The 7,670-nt window shown below is 35.9% G+C and overlaps 1 protein-coding gene across 1 annotated transcript in view; it reads right to left on the reverse strand.

The window, feature by feature from the left end:
* Positions 1–7,670, reverse strand: part of Cntnap2 (contactin associated protein like 2) — a 2,135,903-nt gene that overhangs the window by 1,320,670 nt on the left and 807,563 nt on the right. The gene's annotated exons all lie outside the window — the stretch shown is intronic.

The raw sequence follows: 7,670 nt of genomic DNA on the forward strand, positions 1-7,670 counted from the left end.
CTACCTACCTACCTACCTACCTACCTACCTACCTACCTACCTATCTACCTACCTATCTACTTATCTATCTGTCTGTCTGCATGCCTGCCTGCCTGTCTATATATATATGTTTATATATAATACAATGTGTCCTTAACCAATAAAACAGTTTTGCATACTCAAATAATTAAAATATTTCATTAAGAACATAAATTACATTAACATAATAAATATCTGGTATTAGTTACTTCAGAAAATATTTCTTGCATATAATATAAATGTTAATTAATAAGATGAAAATATAATTAATATAATATATAAATAATATAATATAATTAGTGGTCAATGCCTGCCTGCCTGTCTACTCATTACAGTCTGGGGATATTTTGGAAAATAATTCCCATTCATAAAGAGAGTAGTAAGAAACAAGATTTAGACTATTCCAGAGCTAAAATCATTTGTAATGAAAACTATATTGGAGCTCTATGTTGCAAGATAAGAAAAGTTCTCTAGGTGTAGGAAAAGTGGGCTGTTTTCCAGGCAAGTAGAACAGGTTGCATGAACACATGTAAAAAAAAAAAATGTCACCTGTGAGTTCTGAAATGGAGAGTTTGATTTAGTGGAGCATAAATGCAAGAGAGAAATGATATATTATGAAGCTAACAAAAGTGCTTGGTGAGCTCAGTCCAGTGCTCCAGTGTGGGTCTCTGTCTCAACCCTGACTGCCCATTGGACTGGAGAGGGAGGGGGAGAGGAGTGGGGGGAGGAGGCGAAGGGTGGGAGGAGGGGGAGGGAAATGGGAGGCTGGGAGGAGGTGGAAACTTGTTTATTTTTTCCTTTTCTCAATAAAAAAAAGAATTAAAAAAAAGTGCTTGGTGAGTAGAAAGAAATTATATTATTTATTTAAAATTTAGCTTATTTTGTAATTAATTATGTTCTAATAAAGCTTCGCTTCATCCTCAAATCAGACTTTGAGTTGCATTTTGTCTACATATCATACTCAACCAATATACAAGTGGGTTTTATTATGTTTTTTATTGTTTGAAAATTTCATGTATACATATAATGTGCTTTGATCAAATCTACTCACATTATCTCCTCTGCCATGCCTGCCCTACTCCTAATTTTCCTTTCCAACTTCATGTGTTTCGTTTTGTAAGCTGAATGAGTCTACCCAGTGCTACCTGTCTGTGTGTGGGCTTATAACCACCCACTGGAAAATGCGCACCCTCTCAGGGATAACTATCCTGAAGAAAACTGACTTTCCCCAATAGCAGACATCAATTTCCAGTAGCTCAATGACTAGATGTGGAATTTTATACAAACACAGAGAAAGTCTATTTCAAACTAATTATAGACTTCCTAGTCAATGTAACCTTATCAACTTTCTTTAAGCACAGATGTGATATTATCAGATTTGCATTCTAAGGTAAATTAGAAAACAATTTATAAATAATGTAATGTAATTTGATCATTAAGTTGATTAATCTTATAAAATGGATTAATATACTAGGCAATATTAAAATAGTTCATTTTTGTTCATTTGAACTCAACACTTTCATTTTAGCAATAAGCAGCAGTCAAAAAAAATCTAGTTTTAGCTGTTGTACAAATTTCTTATCTGAAATACTTTATTATCCTACTTCCGTCATTCTTTAAAAGGTGGCTGGCTTTTGCTTTATCCCATCACCCATGCTGATTAATTTGTCTTGTTCATGCTTCCATAGCCAGATACTTACTTGTCATCTTCTTTCAAAACACAGTCCTCTAGAGGACATGGATCATGATTTAGTTGTTTCCAAATGCCCAAATACATATGACAATTAGGAAATGTTCCCTGATAGAATCAGAAAAATTGAGAACACAGTGTTCCCTCTGCCCATACAAGATTAAATGTGCAATTTAAACAGGACAGCACCGGCTCTTTGTTAGAACTGCTTTTATTCTATGCCCAGCTAAAATAATCTCAATTGCTGTAGATTTTAACAAACAAATACAGCTCTGTATTGACGTAATTCTCAAAATTTATACATACAAAGAACCATAGAATGTGGACTGATTTGATAAGTTTTCAGATATCATACATTAACTGGGATTCTTCCTGGATTAGAGTACATCCTAAATCTGACAACCAGTGTCATTTATAAAGGACATATGAGTATAGTGAAGTATAGACACACACACACACACACACACACACACACACACACACACACACGAGGCTTTGCAAAGCTAGACACTAAAGTGCTCAGACAATGAGTGCTGAAATGAATGTTTACCACCTCAAGCTTGGGTATATTTTTTTAGACAATGTGTGTCCCTCTTAACTTCTAAATAAAACCAACTCTGCTATCATCTTTATTTAAAATTTATCCTCTGTGGAGCTGTGAATAACCAAATACATGTTTCATTGCTTACTGTGTGTGGAAGTTGCAAAAGCCCTTGTGAGCAAAGTACATGTAAGTGCTTGGCAGTATTTTCTTGTCTTGGTAGAATGTGTCTACGGGATTTAGCTGTAGTCCCTAGAAGGGATGTTGTTATTGGAAAGAAGATGTGACACGAACCCATCAGAAAAGGATGAACACAGTCTGTGTAGCATTTATTCTCAGCTCCTTTAGACATACTTGTGTCAACTTTCTACTATGGTTTTCTCAGGTTAAATCATCTAGAATTTAGTAGTTGATCATCCATATTGGGATACATATATATGTTATCATAGTACAACAGTTTGTCCTCTTAATTCTCAATCTAATAGCTAATTTAACAGCTGTGAAGGCTCTGGTTAAAGACTAATTTAGAATTTGCTATAGAAAATTATCACTACACTGCACATTTGTCCTCTGTAAATGGAATGCTTATATAAAGCAGCCATATATTACGGTTATTAAACAGAGGCTTCTCTTTTGTACTTCCTGCCATACTTTCAATGTGGAGTAAAATGGTTAGGGTCAGTGCAGGATTAAGGGCAAGTGAGCTGATATATGTGGTCTACATCTATGAGATTTTAGAACTACAGCATGGATTAGATTCACTTAACTTGAAGGAAACTAAATGCAGAGGGGACTGAGCAAGTGAGTTTCCAAGGGGGGAATTAGAACTCAGAAAAAGTCAGGGACCTAGGGCAGGAGAGGATATGAAGGCTGCAGAGCAATGGCCTGGAACTAAACTTCTCCATATGAGGTAATGAGAGGCAGTTTTTGTTTTCAGCCTGGAAGGAGACGAATTTCTCAAATGCCAAAATGATCGTGGAAGAACTGCAGGAGGTAAGAGGGCAGCATGGAGTACAAACGTGCTCACTCAGCTCCTCTCCCCACTTAGCTGCCCATTAAGAAAGACCCCTCACAAGCCTTCAAGGCATTTGTAGAAGGATGAAAGAACACATTTCTCTCTTCCACAGGAGTACTCTAGGCTACAGTCATCCTTGCTGAGACCGAGGAACACACTGCATTTCTACCTACTAATAGAGACAAGTGGGAGGGCGAGTCTGATCTACATTTCCCAGGCTGCCTTTCCCGCTTGAAGAGTGTAGAAGATGAAGGCAAAGTAAAGCCATCTAAGTGTCCATTCTAGTTCATATTCCAGTACACATTTAAACGGTGGGAACTCCTGGAAAGTTAGTCATAAACGTGTCACACATTGTTTTCCTACGATGAATATAGCTCACCCTTTTAAAATGTGAAATGAATGTACTTCACATTTTTCAAAAACAGACTACGAAGAATGTGCTCTGTACCTCTGGAGTGTTCAGAGGAGTGGGTAGTCATCACCCATTAGACAGCAATGAGTTCCTCAGAATATTAAGGAAAAAACAGCTGAGAGGGTATTATTTAAAAATAAAGTAAAACAACAGTTATGGGTTGTTTGGATCACACCAACATAAAAGGAAAAGCAAAGAGGGCTTTGTTCTTCCAACGCCTCACTCTAACATGAAGCCAGAAGTCACATTATTTAAATTCATATCCACAAAGATTTTAAACAACTACAAAGTTAACTCTTTTGGTTGTCATAGTTGGATGTTGAGTCCTTTGATAAGTAGTTGCGGCCAGTCCCTGGAGCAGGCAGGGAACATTTGTAGGATGCTGGAGGGCACTGCTCCAGAGCTTCTCCTTGTAAAGATTGATTTGCTAACATCATGTTGTCGCTAGCATGGCTTTATTGTTTGAGCTATGAAGAACAATATCAAACTTCGATTCATATCTAGAAGGTTGATTTTGGTTTTGTTTGTTTTGTTTTTATTATCCTGAGACAGGAGTCAGCGATTATTCTCCTAGGGATGAAATCAAGGTGTGGGCAAGGCCACACTGTATCAAAGGGTTGAGCTGACTCCTTTTTTTCCTACAGCATTTGGTCACTGCAGCGTTTTTTGATAGGCAATTACTTTATTGCCATTCTGGTGTCAGGGTCCACAGTGCCTCCTCTTCTCCTCTTCCTCTACCTGTGCAATCTCCCTCAGCTCAGAGACCTAAGGGAAGGTAGTTCTCACCCAGGTAATGCATGCTGCATTCCGTGTGCCAGGACTGCCCATCACATCTTCAAACTTAGTTTTAGCAAAGAATTAGGTTCTAAGAATCAGGCTCTAATGTGCTTGGGGACTACTACCTAAATAATTATAATGCTATTTTTCAATTTCTATCTTATATTTATTTAATGTTATGTTTCACTTATCATATACTGCATTGATATTTATTGACATAAATGTTAACATATATAATGTTTGCTCCATGGAAGGCTTCTCCTAGGAAAGTTTGGCCTCCTGTTTTGTTTCAGCTATTTCTTCTTCCTGTCTTGCGATTGTCAAAGCACAGGTGTGATGAAAATTCCCCTGAGGGAACAGACTCTACATCATAAATTTGGACTTCTATGACTATATAATATAGTGTTGTCATATTTAAACTACAACTGAGAAGACTCTCTTTTACTGTGAATGTTAAATGACCTCAGTTATACTACATATTTTAATATGATTACTTCTAAAGAAAAACATTAAACATGGGATGTCTAGATTTCATAATAAGGGCTCTGTGGGAGACAGAGAGAGAGAAAATGAGAGAGAAAAAGCTTTAATCATTTAAAACTGACTAATTAATTAATTAATAAGGACTGCACCCAGAAATATGGGCAAATATTTTTAATAAATACTTCAAAAAATGATAACAGTAATGATCCACAATTCTAACCTCTCTAAAATGTCAGGACACTCATCACTAAAGCTAAATGATATGTAATGAACATGATGAACATGTACTAAAACCTCAAAATTAATTTTAAAACATCTGGATTTGTAGACGAACAGGAATTCTCACAGAACTTGTGAAGCTGTAAATGGATACATCCAGTTTATAAAATCTTTAGTCCATTTGACCAAAGTTGAGCACGCGCACGCACACACTCTCTCTCTCTCTCTCTCTCTCTCTCTCTCTCTCTCTCTCTCTCTCTCTCAAGCATGCATGCACACCACACATTAATATGATACCATACCCTCTATTTGTATTTTCTTTAAAAAGGAGGCAAAAGTAAGCATCTTTCCACTGTACATAATAAAATGAGGACATACTAAAATGATAACTCTACCCAAGGCTAACCTTGAGGAACTCATGAATTTAATGATATGATCAACTTATAGGCAGAAACAACAAGGAAGAAGTGTCTCTCTCCAACAGCCCATGCTAATAGCTTACATATACTTTGGAGTAAAAGAACCCATTGAACATATGCACTGCCTATTTCATCCCTCAGCACCAACAGAACAAGTGGAGCAAATATTGTGAGGGTCTCATACAGATAATCATATCTGTTCTGATGTCAAGATAGGAAGACCTATGTCACACTGGGTTTCACAAATTTTATATATATACCATCAGAAACACTAACAGCAACTCTTAAAACAAGCAAACAAAAGCTAAAGACAACTCAATGCTTATCAATTTGAATATTAGTTTATATGTAGAATAAGAGTGAATAATTAATATCTCAAAATATGGCTATTTCTAACAAAGATTTTAATAAAATAAACCAGTTGGATGATGCTCTGTCTTCTGTGTCCCTGAATACCATAAAACACAGTAGAAAGGACCTTAGTTTATGTTGGGGTTCTGTGTTGGCTTCTCCCAAAGATCTAACTCATTTCCTTGAAATGTTACATTTTCCCAATAAGTTAAATCTATCCCAATTTTTATTATATATGGAATATATAGATATATGTGTTTATAATGCAATGAGCAAATAATGTTACTGGATGAATATTTAAATAATTTTCCTGGCCACTTTATTGCATTCTTAAGCATTTGTCTCTGAACTCAGAAGATACTGTTTCATTATATCTGTAACTACTGTAACTACTGCTTGAAAGAGTCTTTGCAACTAAATTCTCATAGACATGAAAACTTTACATATTCTTTATTATGAAATATTAAGTATTCCATTAATTTTAAAGTCTTCTTAAAGAAGGAATTTTGCACTTTATGGTTATAGTGACGATTTATGTTTATGTGTCTGTAAGAAATGATAGGTAAAAGTATAACTGGATATTTCTTGCAGAAGCTGATAAACCAATACCCCTTCTTGTCTATTCCCAACATTTCCTCTCCTTTGTGCAATTGGTAGAATAAGAAAAACATGTCCTGGGTGGACAGGAAAATACAATACTGTAAATTTAATGTTATGAAGCCAGTGTTTGCAGATAAAATTTTTATTGTCCAGTAGTTTCAAAATTCAGCCATCTTTAAAGTGGCTTTGTGTTAGCAAGAATTCACAAAGAAAATAAGTGAAGACATAGCTTCTTTAAAAGAATCCATCCTCAGACTTGACCTAAAGGAACTTCTGCAGGTAGAGTTTTGATGTGGCTGGGATCCTATGGAGGCAGAAGATGTAAATACAGATACAGGGAGATAAGGAGGCCCAGAAGAAAGGTAAAGAGCAGCCAAGGTAGACAGAAAGGAAGGAAGAGGGCAGAAGAGAAAGAGAAATACATTAGTTCCCTCTCTTTTATCTGATGTTTTGATTTCTAAGGTTTCAGTGCCCCACATTCAACTATTTCCTAAAGTATTCAATATAAAATTACAGAAATAAAAAAGGGCTTCTGAGGTTTAAGCATCTTTAGTTACAGAAAATTGTTTAATTGTGCTATTTCATTATTTTTCATTATTATTTCAGTATTGCAAATCTATTAATACCTTACCATGTCTAATTTATAAATCAAACTTTATCATAGATGTGTGTGCGTAATGAACAGCTGTGTATATAAGATTCAACACTGCTACACTTTTAGATAACTACTGACACTCCTGTGGAAAATCTTGGACAATGGGTGGCCCACTTTACCGCAAGCAGAGAAAACAGATATCAGCCTTCCAATCCCAGAAATCTACATATTGGATTCATTAGATTTAGGTGTGATATAGTTAAGAACTTTTTAAAGATGGAGATTAAAGCACAATTAAATAAAAAGAAACATTTTATGTAAAATTGAACTTAAAAGGTGAAAAACATAACCCAGTGGTGGAGGCTGACAGACTCTCTCAGCAGCTAAAGTCACTTGCCACCAAGCCTGACAGCCTAAGATCTTCATTACCAAACGATGGAAAAAAAAACCAACTCCAAATAGTTGTCCTTTACTACACACACACGGGACACACACACACACACACACACACACACACACACACACGGGACACACACATTCTTACACACAC

Source organism: Microtus ochrogaster, linkage group LG12, assembly GCF_000317375.1.
Source record: "Microtus ochrogaster isolate Prairie Vole_2 linkage group LG12, MicOch1.0, whole genome shotgun sequence".
Lineage (NCBI taxonomy): Eukaryota > Metazoa > Chordata > Mammalia > Rodentia > Cricetidae > Microtus > Microtus ochrogaster.